The sequence below is a fragment of the Symphalangus syndactylus genome, chromosome 23, assembly GCF_028878055.3.
Source record: "Symphalangus syndactylus isolate Jambi chromosome 23, NHGRI_mSymSyn1-v2.1_pri, whole genome shotgun sequence".
In the NCBI taxonomy this organism is placed as follows: Eukaryota; Metazoa; Chordata; class Mammalia; order Primates; family Hylobatidae; genus Symphalangus; species Symphalangus syndactylus.
In genome coordinates, this window is record NC_072445.2 from 25,972,310 (window position 1) to 25,987,460 (window position 15,151).

At 40.5% G+C, this 15,151-nt stretch overlaps 1 long non-coding RNA gene across 2 annotated transcripts in view; it reads left to right on the plus strand.

Annotated features, from left to right (window-relative positions):
- Positions 1–300: 300 nt before the first annotated feature.
- The window catches only part of LOC134735675 (uncharacterized), a 48,564-nt gene continuing 33,713 nt past the window's right edge, over positions 301–15,151 (plus strand). For both annotated transcript variants that reach the window (XR_010119026.1, XR_010119025.1), the window contains exons 1-2: positions 301–1,242; positions 4,856–4,986. This is a non-coding gene — a long non-coding RNA (uncharacterized lncRNA). The remainder of the gene's footprint in view (positions 1,243–4,855; positions 4,987–15,151) is intronic.

The following is a 15,151-nucleotide window of genomic DNA, read 5'->3' on the forward strand; positions in this document are numbered from 1 at the left end:
AGATTAGAAGGTTAAAGGATTGTTTTCAGTTAGACAGAGTAAAGCTGAAGGTTTCAGCAGGTTGTGGAGGTTTGTGAAAAATTAATTTCATAAAAGAAATTCTGTGTATGAACATGTTGGCTAAAGTTAAAGGGGTATTATTCAGTTTTTCTGTAAACTAAACATTGGAATAAAAGCACAGGTTTTTCTTAAAGCAAAAACTTACTTATGATCTGATCCTTAACAAAAATTTGTAAAGGCTTATAAAAGCTTTATGAAAATTTTACCTTATGGTCAAACTGATTGAGATTAAATACATTTTTCTATAAGATTTTATTAACAATTGAGATTGACATCAATAATGCACTAATGCAACAGTGACATTTGGCTTATTTGGTGTAAAAGTCATACAGGAAGCATTGTCAAATATGAAATGGTGTTTGGTTTTCTTTGGGCTGTATTTGTATAAATGTGTTATTGGTATATGTACCAAAATTATGGAAAACACCTATACTTCTTATATGACTTAGTGTATCTTATTAATAATTATAATTGTCACATAAAATCATTTGTGCCACAGAGAAAACCAAATTTCTTTGTCAATCATGTTTCTGAATGTGGCTATCCTAAGACATTTTGTCATCCACAAACAATTATTGTCTTGTTTTGGTCCTCTTTAAAAGGTGGTTTATAATCAACTATAGAACTCTACCAGGTGTTCTTAAATGCAAGTTTCTGATAACTTTGGAAATTGTGACAGTAAAATAGAGGAAGCAACTTTCAGAACTCTTATGGAGGGTTGAAATATTCACTAATATCAAGCAGAGCAAGAGAAAACTGCATGGACTAAACTAATGGAAGTCTAAAGTAATCTTTTAAACTTTTTGCTTAAAATGCTGCTAATCTTTTGTTTTGTTTATCAGAATCAAGGAAACTTTTCTTTTTAGTAATTTATACCTTTTAGCAATTAAAGAAAGTATATGCCTATGAACAAAATTTGAAGCATTTTATTTCTCTCTACCTAATTTCTCCAGACTTTGGAAACTATTTGTGAGTATTCTTAATTTATGGCGATATAGTTATTTGCATAAGTGCAATAAAAATCTTTTTTCTTTTGCAACAGGCGATATTGGTTATTTTACCAAGGATTTAACTAGAAAGCTGTGTTTTCCTTTAATGAATTAAACTTGACTTATGGAGCCAATAAAAGTCCCTTGGGAGAAATGGCCTTATACCTTGTCTACACGGGGTTTCTGACCTGTGGTAAGTAAAGAATGCCACTTTGTAACAGGCCCAGGAGCCCTTTTTTGAGTTTCCAAGATAACTTGGAAACTCACATTAGAGGAATTTACTCAACTCTTTGGTATTTGAGGGGACAAACCCATGGGAGGGCTCAGCTCTACAAAAAGTCTTATCTAAAAAAAAATTTTTTTTTTTTTTGTGATGGAGTCTTGCTCTGTCTCCTAGGCTGGAGTGCAGTGGCATGATCTCAGCTTACTGCAACCTCCGCCTCCTGGGTTTAAGTGATTCTCCTGCCTCAGTCTCCCTAGTAGCTGGGATTATAGGTGCTCATCACCACACCTGGCTAAATTTTGTATTTTTAGTAGAGACAGGGTTTCACCATGTTGGCCAGGCTGGTCTTGAACTCCTGACCTCAAGGGACCCACCTGCCTTGGTCTCCCAAAGTGCTGGGATTACAGGTGTGAGCCACCACGCCCAGCCTAAGATTTTTTTTATGTAAGAGTTCCATTAAAGCCAATTTAAAAAGAGCTTAGGTGAAAAATAATTATTCTTGCTGCACTTTATACAAAGAATCAGGCCAAGTATAATAAAGCAAATTGGTCTTACTATAGTGTGTCTTCAGTAAAAATGGAAAACTGGAGAGAGAAATATTGTTTCAAGAACTATGGTACATGTGTTATTAAATTCTAGTCTCATCAGTTGTTTTTAAGTTTGTTTCTGCAATTTAGGCTATCCCTACTTATTCCTGTGAACACCAACCAGTGATCTCTAACTTCTGCTCAGAAAAAACAAAAGGGATGGGCAATGTAAAAATCTGGATCACTATTCTAAATCTGGGTACATTGGAATCAGCTAGTGAACCCATATCAGCTTGATTCCAACAGTTGCCCAGTTCATGGAAAGCCCTCTAATTTAGTTTACATGGGGTAATTTTACTTATTTTGCTTTACTCTTGTGAAATATATTGCTGTTGTAGTCTGTGGGAATGCAGGACAAGCTTACTGAGTGTTTTCTTAAATTGAACACTTATTGATCTTCCAGGTATCACCTTTTGTCAGAACTCAAGAATCATGAATGACCCTCACTAATGCTTTCTGATTGACCTCCGCTCTAGCCTGAATATAAGAGACCCTGATAATTAGGCAGGAATATCATTGCCCCTATTCAGCCTGAAGAAGTTACAGAAGATGGATCTTCATCCCTCCGCCACCCTTATGATTAAGGGTTCTCTTATAAAAGGGAGGGGAGACAGATGAGAGGCATTTGAACCAGAGCAACTCCATCTTGAATACCGGCTAGCTAAAATAAGGCTAAGACCTACTGGGCTGCATTCCCAGATGGTTAAGGCATTCTAAGTCACAGGATGAGATAGGAGGTTGGTACAAGGTATGGGTCATAAAGCCCTTGCTGATAAAACATATTGCAGTAAAGAAGCTGGCTAAAACCCACCAAAACCAAAATGGCGACGAGAGTGACCTCTGGTCGTCCTCACTGCTATACTCCCACCGGCACCATGATAGTTTATAAATGCCATGGCAATGTCAGGAAGTTATCCTATATGGTCTAAAAAGGGGAGGCATGAGTAATCCACCCCTTGTTTAGCATATCATCAAAAAATAACCATAAAAATGGGCAACCAGCAGCCCTCAGGGCTGCTCTGCTTATGGAGAAGTCATTCTTTATTCCTTTACTTTCTTAATAAACTTGCTTTCACTTTACTCTATGGACTCGCCCTGAATTCTTTCTTGTGTGAGATCCAAAAACCCTCTTGGGACCCCTTTCCTGTAACAATGCCACTGCACTCTAGCCTGGGTTACAGAGTGAGATCCTGTCTCAAAAAAAAAAAAAAAGGGAGTGTCTTTATGGTATGAATGAGAGCTGATTTATTTTGCAGCATAGCAGCTGGCTCATTTTTAAAACAAGCACTTCTACACATTAAGAGCTCAGCAAAATTAATGAAGAAAAAAAGTGAGATTGAAAATATTACCATTTTGGAAGACAGAATGAAAAAAAAGTTGACCTAGGCCTATCTGCTGCCTATTAGAATATTCTGAGGGGCTTAAAACACACACATACACACACGCACACACAGAACCTTGGCCTCCCATACATACAACCTCAGCCCTACCCCAGAAATTAACCCCTAGGCTCCATGTTCCAGCAATTGATCTGGAAGAGCACCCTGTTATCAGTGTCTTCTAAAATCTTCCCAGGTGATTTTAACATGCAGCCATGATTGAGAACCATGAATCTGGACAATGATGAACAACAGCTGCTAAAACTACTAATAGCTTGACAGTGGAAAGATCAGGTTGACAACACTAAACATTGAGCATCATTAAAACGGGGATAACTAGACATGAGGGTCCCTCTGATGTGACACAATGGAAAGTATGCAGTATTGCCTGCAAAGAACTCTTGCCAACATAGTTAACTTGGAATTCAGTCAAACTTCTAGATACCAGTTTATAGAAAATACAGAAAACAAAGGCACACTTCAGGGATGCATAGTAAAATCAGCAAAATTTGTAGGTAGAACTCAGCTGGCTTACTATTCACAGTGGTCTGCAGATAAGCAAGGTAAGGATCACCTGAGAGGCTGTTTGAAATGCAGCACCTTAGCTGCCACCCAGACCTGCAGAATCTGAGTCTGTACTTAATGAATTTATATGCATGTTTGTTTGAGAAGCAGTGTTCTCTGGGCCTAGTGACCAATGCGTTTCAAAGGACTTTCTGCTTTTATATTTACATAATAAGTTTTAAAAAATTGAACGGAAAACAAAGAAGGAGGAGGAGCCTGTAGATTGAAGAGATTTAAGAGATATTTCAAACAAATGCAACACGCAGACATTTTTTATATTCTGATTCCAACATGATGACTATGAAAATATACAGACAAATGCTCCTCAACTTACAATGAGGTTATGTTACTGGAAAGGGGTCCAGATCCAGACCCCAAGACAGGGTTCTTGGATCTTGCACAAGAAAGAATTCAGGGCAAGTCCACAGAGTAAAGTGAAAGCAAGTTTATTAAGAAAGTAAAGGAATAAAAGAATGGCTACTCCATAGACAGAGCAACCCTGAGGGCTGCTGGTTGCCCATTTTATGGTTATTTCTTGATGATATGCTAAACAAGGGGTGGATTATTCATGTCTCCCCTTTTTAGACCATATAGGGTGAACAAAGAGGTGAGCATTCTCAGAGGTCTTCTGAGATCTAAAGAACAGGTAGGTGAGAGGCTGCCAGGCTCAGAACAGCAAGGAAGATATGCCTATCACAGAGAAAGTGTAGACATCTGAGATTGTGGCCTATCTCAACGAGATGGGGCTAGGCAGAGTGGCAAAGCTATGATGGCTAATTGTACATGTCCACTCAACTGGGCTAAGAGATGCTCAAATAGCTCGTAAGATAATATTTCTGGGTGTTTCTGTGAGGATGTCTCTGGAAGAGATTAGCATTTGAATCAGAAGACTGAGTAAGGAAAATCACTCCCACCAATTTGGGCCAGCATCATCCAATCTATTGAGGGCCCAAATAGAACAGAAGGGTGGAGGAAGGATGAATTCGCTCTTTTTGCCTGAGCTGAAACATCCATCTTCTTCTGACTTCAGACATCAGTGCTCCTGTTTTTCAGGCTTTGGTACTTACACCATTTAGTCTCCTGATTCTCGGGCCTTAGTACTTGGACTGAATTACACTACCAGCTTCCCTGGTTCTCTAGCCTGCAGATGGTGGATCTTGGAACTTCTCAGCCTCCATAACCGCGTAAGCCAATTCCTATAATACATCTCCAGTTATATGTGTATATATATCCTGTTTGTTCTGTTTCTCTGGAGAACTTGGACTAATATACCAGCCATTGGATGGCATACAGAGCTGGGAACTGCTCTTCCTCTCCGTGGGAGGAGTTCCTGGAGCTGTAGGTAGCTACAGCAGGACAAGAATGGGAGCTTCTGGGGTGCCTGTCAGGGAGAGGGGCAAATACAAGGGACCTCTGTGAGGTGAGGCTACAGCCAGAGAAATAGTATTGGGTTTGTGTTGTTGTCAACCAATTGTAGCCCATGCTGAATGGCCTGAAAAATGCTGATTATATGTTAGAGGCCTATCCTTCCCGCCACCCCCCATGCCTAGAATAGAAGCATCTCAATGACCATGTTCTTTGGGCTTTTTTCAGTTTCTAGAAATGCCTGGCTCACTGGAGGTTCTCTGTGATTGAATGCTGGATGGGTGAATAATGAACAATGTTGTTAATAACAAGGACTGTTTGGATACTAGATTTCATCAAACTTCCTGAGACCAAGGGTCTCCCTATGTAAGGAAAGAAGGGAGAAAAATAGGAGACATTAATAGAATGTGTCATTCACTCATTCAACAACGATTTGCTGTGTGCCAGCAGGAACCAATGCTAGGCACTAGAAGTACAATAATAATCAAAACCAGAGTGATCCTTGCTCTCATGAAGTTGACAGCCTGGTGGCCTACTGTGTGTCAGTCTGCAGTCACATAATTGTATGATAACCAGGACCAGGGGCTGGCCCTCCACAGAACTCTACCTATCTCTGTTCCTCATCTCTGCTCCTCTCTGTTCATTTCCTTGCACGTGGCAAATGTACATTGGAAGCTCCTACGTTTTACATATTAGAGCTACGGCAACTGGAGAGAGAACTTGTTGCATCTCTTGACCCCAATTCCAAAAGTGCAGGACAAGCAGCTGATCACCTCAGCTGGTATCTAGAGCCTACTCAGATACCCATTGCCTGTGAAGAGAGGGAGGAATAGTGTTGTAGTGGAACATTGCAATTCCTGCGGGAACTACTAGGATGGCAAGGGAAGAGGCATAGTTACCAGTTATTTCTTTTTCAGGGAGGTGTGGACACAAGGGGAATCCTGGACAAAATAACAAGTACCCTCTGCAGAGTAGAGTGGGGCTTTACCCCAGATGACTCACTAGCATTACGTAGAAATGCCTGGGTGCTGTACCTAGGCCGACAGGGTTGAGACAGCCTCAGAGCTCTCCTTGTTCCAGCAATGCACAGTTCCAAATGAAACAGACCTGGTGGTGTTAATGAAGTGGGTATTGCAGTCATCTGCAAAGACTATCACCTAGAGACTAGATGGGGATGAGAATGTCTTGGCAAACTCCTGTGTGGACAGATGTCTGTTGAGGACAGGATAGGAACTTAGATGGAACCCTAGAAAAAATTGAGCGTGTGTGTTGGGGAAGAGACGCAACAGATTTAGTTGGGTTAAATTTGGTTTATGTTCCCTAATGAAATGGGACTCAAAATAGAAATTAAACTCAGTTTTCAAAATATATTTGTGAACTGATTCATCTCTCTCTCCACATAGAACACAATGTTTTGCTTTCAGAGTGGACATTGCTTAGAATCAATTTTAATAATCTGTACAATATCAATTAAAAAAAGAAAATAAGCCACACAACAAATGCATTTATATCACAGGGAGCAGAGGGAATATTGTCTTGTTTTGTATTCAAAAGTCTGTTCTTCACAACAAAACTCAGTTTTAGAAATACACAGTCTTGCACACTTGAATTTGTGAACCAATTCATCTCTCTCCCCATATATAACACAACGTTTCCTTTCCAGAGTGGACGTTGCTTATAATCAATTTTAACAATCTGTACAATATTGATTATAAAAGAAAATAAGCCACACAACAAATGCATTTATATTACAGGGAGCAGAGGGAATATTATCTTGTTTTGTGTTAAAAAGTCTGTTCTTCACAACAATATCTGAGGCTCTGAGAGATCTGAGTTTTAGAATCTCAGAAAGATGGGCTGAATAAGATTTATTTTGAAAAAGAAAGACTGACAATGTTTGAACCTTTTCTAAATCTCAAATTCTGAATCCAAGTTTCTAGCTTTATTGCCTGGATTAAATATTTCAAGTCAAAATGTCCTGACTTTTGGGTGCTTTTATTGGGTGTTTATCTCCTAAAATAAAATGAAGCTAGGTTATGAGTGGGTCATCTTCAAAAAGATGTGTTATCATTCTGATAATTTGAGGAACATACAATTATATAAAAGTACAAATCAAAACTAATTTATATGAAACGACTTCAGTTAACCATGTAACCAAAAAAGACCTACAAAGAATTCAAATAAGCCAAGTGCAATGTCTCAGGCCTGTAATCCCAGCACTTTGGAAGGCCAACGTGGGCAGATCACTTGAGCCCAGGACTTTGAGACCAGCCTGGCCAACATGGTCAAACCCTGTCTCTACAGAAAAATACAAAAATTGGCCAGGTGTGGTGGTGAGTGCCGGCAGTCTCAGCTACTAGGGAGGCTGGGGTGGATCACTTGAGCACAGAAGGATCTCTTACGGCAGAGGCTGCAGTAAGCCATAATCACACCACGGTACTCTAGTCTGAGTGTCAGAGTGAGACCCTATCCCCCCCCCAAAAAAAATTCAAATAAACTCGAAATGAAACCTTGAAACATGAGAAACAGACTGCTGATTTATTTAGAAATATATTTTTCATAGTTTGTGTTCATGTCTATTATTCTAAAAATTATTTATACATCTAGAATAGAATGGTAAATCTCTAGCCTATTCATTCAAATTAGTATCTATTATTGATTTGAGGTGAGAGAATAATGAGAGTATTTACCTATAACTGAATAAATAAGGTTAATTCATTTTAAATCATTTTAGTTGTGATTTTGGCTTTAAGCTCTCGCTTTATTTTAAGCTTAGGATAAATTGAAAATAATTCTCAGTATCTGTGAGTTAAGTTTTAAGCATATAGTAAGCACATTCTAGAATATTTCCTGCATTTTTAACAACTGAACTTTTTGCTTGCGAGAAAGTGGTGACTTCCTCAGTCAAATGACATCAAACAGAACTCCAAGCAATGGGTATTAATAGAATATCATCTTACACCAGCTTTCTCTAGCTCTTTCTTTCCTTTTGTAACTACTTTCAAATCTATCTTTTATTTAAGGGAAATTATTAAAAAAAGACTCAATACACTATGAACATCAATCATTTCCCTCTACCTATTTGCAGAAAAGGAGAGATGAGAAGCAATTACTCTGCATTTACCTCCTTCTAGCCAGAAGAACTTTAGCAGGCAGGCAACGCTGCTAAGTAGATAATTTCACAGCTTTCAAGTGTGCCTCTAAAGTAAAAAATCAAAGGCAATAATTCCATCTTTAACGTGTGTAAGAATAAAAGGAATTAAATAGACCAGTAACTACATGCCTTTTAAAATTATGTTTATCCTCAGCCTAGGATTCTGGAAATGTATCATCAGTCATCTTGGCATTATGCCTCCATTCTGCTTGGTCTACTCAAACTGGGTTTTAGTAATGAGGATTCTTGGGCAATTTCAGAGGAAGAATAAAGATTTTCCATTATATTAAAAAGTCAATCCAGTAAGCTAGCACACAGTACAAGCTCATGGTTCCTTGAATATTGAATACATATTTTCTGGCTTATAGAAAATCTTTATATCCTGCTTGTGATATAAAGTGGGATTTTTTGCTCCCATGAAGATGGTGCCTCGGCACACACTGGTTTCACTTAGAAAGGTCTGCACTTCACTCTCCTTGCAGGGCATTGCTTGGCACTAGTAACTAAATTGTTACCAACAGTGGAAAATAAAACTTTGTAAAATAATCAGAGATAGCTAGATAAGCAAAGAAGTTAGTTTATTTAAACTGTATTGAAAAAAATTAAGCAAAATCAATTCTTTTTGTAAGAAGTCCCAATGACATGTTACATATTAATCCAATGTTTTAAAATTGTGAATCTTAAATCATGGAACTTCGTAATTCAGTGCAATTCGGCCCTTAAACATTTGGTACATGTTTTCTTCATGTATGTGTATGTGTGTGGACCATATGTTTAAGTGCAAACATGCATCCTTACACTGGAAGCTTCATTTTAAGAAAACTTAACATAAAAATACTAACTTATAAAACATGATATTAGAGGCAATTAACCACATTCACAGGTCTGTTTTTAGTTTTGAAATGATTTGATGAGTTTAGGGGGGATGCTCTTTGAGTATATTTAAATTGTTCTGTTAAAATGTTTTGATTGATGTTTACCTTCTCTGTGAGCTGTACCTCGCAAATAGCAGTCTCAGTTATAGTTATGAGTTAGTAGCTGCCCTGTTTGTGTCAGCCTAATTCATTTATTTCAGAAATTTTACCAACATACTTATTGCTATGGTCTGAATGTTTGTGTCCCCCTAAAATTCATATGTTGAAACCTAATCTCCCGGGTGATGCCATTAAGAAGTGGGGCCTTTGGGAGATGCCTAGGTCATGAGGACAGAGACCTCATGAATGGAATTAGTGCCTTTAGGGCCATTATAAATGAGGCCCAAGGGAGTTTGCTTGCCCCTTCTACCGTGTGAGGACTCAGTAAGAAGGCACTGTCTGATATGGTTTGGCTCTGTGTCCTCACCCAAATCTCATCTTGAATTGTAATCCCCATGTGTCAAGGGAGGGAAGTGATCTGATCATGGGAAGTTTCCCCCATGTTCTTCTCATGATAGTGAGTGAGTTCTCATGATATCTGATGGTTTTATGTGTTTGGTATTTCCTCTGCCTGCACTTCTCTCTCCTGCCACCGTGTGAAGAAGGTCCTTGCTTCCCTTTTGCCTTCTGCCATGATTGTAAGTTTCCTGAGGCCTCCCCAGCCATGTGAAACTGTGAGTCAATTAAACCTCTTTCCTATATAAATTACCAAGTCTTGGGCAGTATTTTTATAGTGGTGTGAGAACAGACTAATACACCGTCTATGAAGAAACAGGCCCTCAACAGACACCAAATCTGCCTGAGCCTTGACCTCAGACTTCTCAGCATCCAGAACTGTGAGAAATTAATTTCTGTTGTTTATAAACACCTCAGTTTATGGCATTTTATTCCAGCCACTGAATGGACTAAGACACTTATCCACTAGACTCCAGAAAAGTAATTTAATTTAGTTTGGCAAATCCACACACTATGACTGATTTTTCAGTTTTATCTTCATTCTTTTTTTGGTACAGAAGCAGATGGATTTTTCCTCATAAGTTTCAGTTATGCATTCAAATAGCTGTAGTGTGGAACCATACCTCCCAAAATACTGTGTCTTCTGGGCAAAATCTGTATGGAAGAGGGCCAGCCTTTGGATTCCCATTTCACCTAGAATAAAATCCAAACTCCTTGACAGGACTTACAGGAGTGAGTCATCTGCCACCTCCCACCCCCCTCCTCAAGCCACACCTCTGCCCTCTACTCTTCAGCCAAGCTCCAGGGGCTTGGGGTACACAAAAACACTGAGCACTTTCTCTCTTCAAACCCGTGAAAATGCTGGTTCCTTTGCCCCCAAACCTCCCTTCCATCTCTTTGCATGCCTAGTTTTCTCTCAATTTTTATGTTTCCCTCACCATCCATCTAAAGTAAACCTCTCCCCAACTACTCTCTATTATAGTCTGATATGGTTTAGCTCTGTCCCCACCCAAATCTCAAATTGTAGCTCCCATAATTCCCACATGTTTTGGGAAGGACCCGGTGGGAGATAACTGAATCACGGGAGCATTTTTTCTCATACTGTTCTCGTGGTAGTGAATACGTCTCAGGAGATCTGATGGTTTTATAAAGAGAAACCCCTTTCCCTTGGTTCTCATTCTCTCTTGCCTGCTGCAGTGTAAGACATGCCTTTAGCCTTCCTCTCTGATTGTGAGGCCTCCCCAGGCATGTGGAACTGTGAGTCTATTAAACCTTTTTCCTCTATAAATTATCCAGGCTTGGGTATGTCTTTTAATTGGCAGCCTGAGAACAGTCTAATACATAGTCCCTGCTTAATTTTCTTCACATCCCAATCACAGGCTATAATTATTGAGATATTTATCACTTTTTATTTTTTGTTTGTAGTATGTCTCTTCCCACTACAATGTGAATTCCTTGAGGTCAAAGGCCTTTGTCCCATCTTGTTCAGCACTGTATCTGCGTCCTAGTGCAACATTTTATAGATTAGAACTAAAAAAGTTATTTGCTGAATCAATGGATAAATGGAAAAGGCCGAAGACCTGGGTTCTAGGCTGATTCTACCATTGATCAGCTTTGTGTCCTTAGATAAATCTCAACCTCTCTGAACCCCAGTGCTTTCATCTGTAAACTAAAGGGGAGCACTAGGTGTGTTGAGTTTTGATGCTTGATTCTTCCTTCTTTGTTTCCTTACGATACCAGAACAACCAGTATTGAGGGCAACCTTAGAAGAAAGCATGCATGGGTCTTGAGGTAGAACAATAGGCTGAGGATGTATAATAACAGAATTTTAATCGGCTTCAGTGCATCCTTATCTCAGATGCATGAGTCCTGGCTTTCACCTACGATACATAATAGCCACCTTCCTACTGTGTGAGAGCTGCTTCTCCACCTCTACTGCCATCCTCTTCCATATCTTCCCCAATATTAGAATGACAAAACTAGCACTTGAGGAGGTGGGAACAGCATGGAAAGAAACACAGATCTAGAAAGACCCCTTGTTGGAATGTCCAGTATTTGTGAAGGTGTCATGATGGAGAAGAAGCTGATACAGACTGCCAGAGAGCAGTAGGGAGAACATTTCAAGATAACGAGTGGAGTGCAATGAGTGGAATAGTGGTCATGCCATTTTGGAGGCGCATCCAAGTTGCCCTACTAAATGCTGTGTTCACTGCCCAGTGCCAGCCTCGGTAATCTTTTCATAGCTTTCTTCACAGGACTGTGCTATGGAGGCAGGAGGGCTGTCCTTAATAACTTGTTATTTATTTCAAGAAAATCCTGGCCTTTTGACATGAAGCAGGACTGGGTGGGATCCATGTGACAACATGCTGGCAAAGAAGATATATAAATCATGAAACTAAGAAAAAATGAGCCACAGAAAATCTGAGCGCTAGTGCTTGGCGAAGGGTGGGAGACTGTGGCAGAAAGTTGCTGATGGAAAGGGAGGTTGGCCTGGTATTTGCAGTATTAAAGTTAAAGATAGACTGAGAAAAGACCTTGAAACTCATAGAACTAAGATGATTAGTTCATTAATTAAGAAATTAAAATTCGGCTAGGCGCGGTGGCTCACGCCTACAATCCCAGCACTTTGGGAGGCCGAGGCTGGAGGATCATGAGGTCAGGAGATCGAGACCATCCTGGCTAACACGGTGAAACCCCGTCTCTACTAAAAATACAAAAAAATTAGCCGGGCATGGTAGCAGGCGCCTGTAGTCCCAGCTACTCTGGAGGCTGAGGCAGGAGAATGGCGAGAACCTGGGAGGCGGAGCCTGCAGTGAGTCGAGATCGTGCCACTGCACTCCAGCCTGGGCGACAGAGCGAGACTCTGTCTCAAAAAAAAAAAAAAAATAGAAAGAAATTAAAATTCAAGACTTTGAGAGAAGAAGTGAGCTAGAATGTAGACTACTCAAGTTTTGGATGTGAAAAGAAAGAAGGAAATAGCAAAAGGGAAAACTAGCCAAGGATAAAGAATTTTAAAAATTTGTTGTGGAGTGTTTCTTGGTTTCTTCTGAGGAGTGTGGGTGCATGGCTAAGAAGGTTAGGACAGTAGAGACCTGGGCCTGTTTCTAAGCAGAAGGAAGCCTTCCAAAGGACAGAGGCAGCTGAGGAGACCAGCTGGAGAGCAGAGGGATTGTACAGCTTGCTCATGTACATGATAGATTTGTGGTTGTTTATTTGTATCTATTAGTTTTATTACTGTATTGGGGATATAATTGACACTTTAAAATATATGTGTTTTATATACAGTATATTATATATATATATGAAATATTGAGACCAGCCTAGACAACATGGCAAAACCCCATCTCTACTAAAAATACAAGAAATTAGCTGGGTGTGGTGGTGGGCGCCTATAATCCCAGCTACTTGGGAGGCTGAGGCAGGAGAATCACTTGAACCTGGGAGAGGGAGGTTGCAGTGAGCTGAGATCAGGCCACTGCACTCCAGTCTGGGCAACAAGAGGGAGACACTGTCTCAAAAAAAAAAACAAAGTGTACAGAGTTAAGTGTACAACTGGATAAGTTTTTCAGTTTTGTTTTTGTTTTTGAGACGAGAATCGCTCTGTCGCCCCCAGGCTGGAATGCAGTGGTGGGACCTCGGCTCACTACAACTTCCACCTCCTGAGTTCAAGTGATTCTCATGTCTCAGCCTCCCAAGCAGCTGGGACTACAGGAGTGTGCCACCACACCCAGCTAATTTTTGTATTTTTAGTAGAAATGGGGTTTTGCCATGTTGGCCAGGCTGGTCTTGAACTCCTGGCCTCAAGTGATCCGTCTGCTTTGGCTTCCCAAAGTGCTAGGATTACAAGAGTGAGCCACCACGCCCAGCCTCAATTGGATAAGTTTTAACATACATACAGGCCTATGAGACTATCATCATAATCACGATAATGAACTGATTCACATCCTCATGCCCTTTGGAAATCCCTTTCTCCTGCCTGGCCCCATACCACTCATCTGCTTTTTGTCACAATTAGTTAGTTTGCATTTTCTAGAAGTTTATATAATTAGAAGCATACAACAGGTATTTTGTTTGTTTGGTGTCTTTCACACAGCACAATTATTTTGAAATTCATCTATGCTTTTGTATGTATTCATTCCTTTTTTATTGCAAAGTAGTTGAATTCTTTTCCTGTGGCCACTCTAACAAATTACCACAAACTGGGTGGCTTAGACAGCAGAAATTATTCTTACACAAGTCTAGAGGCTAGAAGTCCAGAATCCAGATGTCGGCAAAGCTGGTTCTTTCTGGAAGCTCTAAGGGAGAATCTGTTCCCAGCATCTCTCCTGGTTTCTGGTGGCTGCCAGCAATCTTTGGTGTTTCTTGGCTTGTAGCTGCATCATTAGATTCTGCATCATAGAAATGGACGGTGGAAAAGGAAACACAGACAGACTCATGGATTAAGGTGAAGAGGATGAGGGAATAAGAAAGACAAAATGGAATAAATTGGAAGGGGTTAAAAGGAAGTGAGGATAACTTTGCACCTCTGCCTTTCAGTCAGCATTTTTTGGTTGTTCTTTTGGCAATTTACTCCAAGTTGGATTTAAAATTTATGAGAAAAAAAATCTGTGTTCCAGCAAAGGGATTGCCTAACCTACTGTCAGTCTCACGGTGACTCCATGACTGAGCACCAGATGGCGCACTGCCCAGAGCCAAGGGACCTCCCTGGTGGCTGTAAAGAGTTCAGTGCACAGCCTCAGCCACTCTTAGGTGACTTTTCACAATTGCAAATGAAACTGAGCCCAGCCTACTCAACCTTCCCTTCCTCTTTTAGATCACTGAGAAAGTCTACTGTCCCAACCATATGCCCTTTTTCGGAGCAAAACTTCTCAAAACGGCTGTCGGCAGCTGCTGTCTCCACTACCTCACGTCCCATTTTCTCCTCAACCCACTCCAGTCAGGCTTGTGTCCCCATCTTCTCTCCTCGGGTCAGCAGTAGCCTCCGTGATACCAAATTCAATGTCTACTCTTCTGTCCTCTTGCAGGACTGTTGGCCTCACGATGCCACACTTTCTTGGACTTCCTTCTACTTCACTGACCCCTCCTCCTCAGACGCCTTGGCTGGCTCCACCCAGCCTTCTCTTCTCCAACTGCTCTCTCCCCTAAGGTGATGTCCTCAGCCCTTCTCTATCATCAGAGGTGTAACTTCCAATACTAGGTCATAAAAGACATTGTAGTTTCCCTCTTGCTTACATACTCCAGGGGAAGTTAGCTGCCACGTCCTTAGGACACTAAAGCAGTCCTACAGAGAAGCAGACATGCCAAAGAAGTGAGATGCATTGCCAACTTTCAGAGAGGAACTGAGGCCTCTGCCAACAGCCATGTGAGTGAGCCATCTTGGAAATAGATCCCAGTCAAGCCCTCAGCTGACGCAGCCTGTTAGTGACTTGATTGCAGCGTCCTGAGAAATGCTGATTCAGA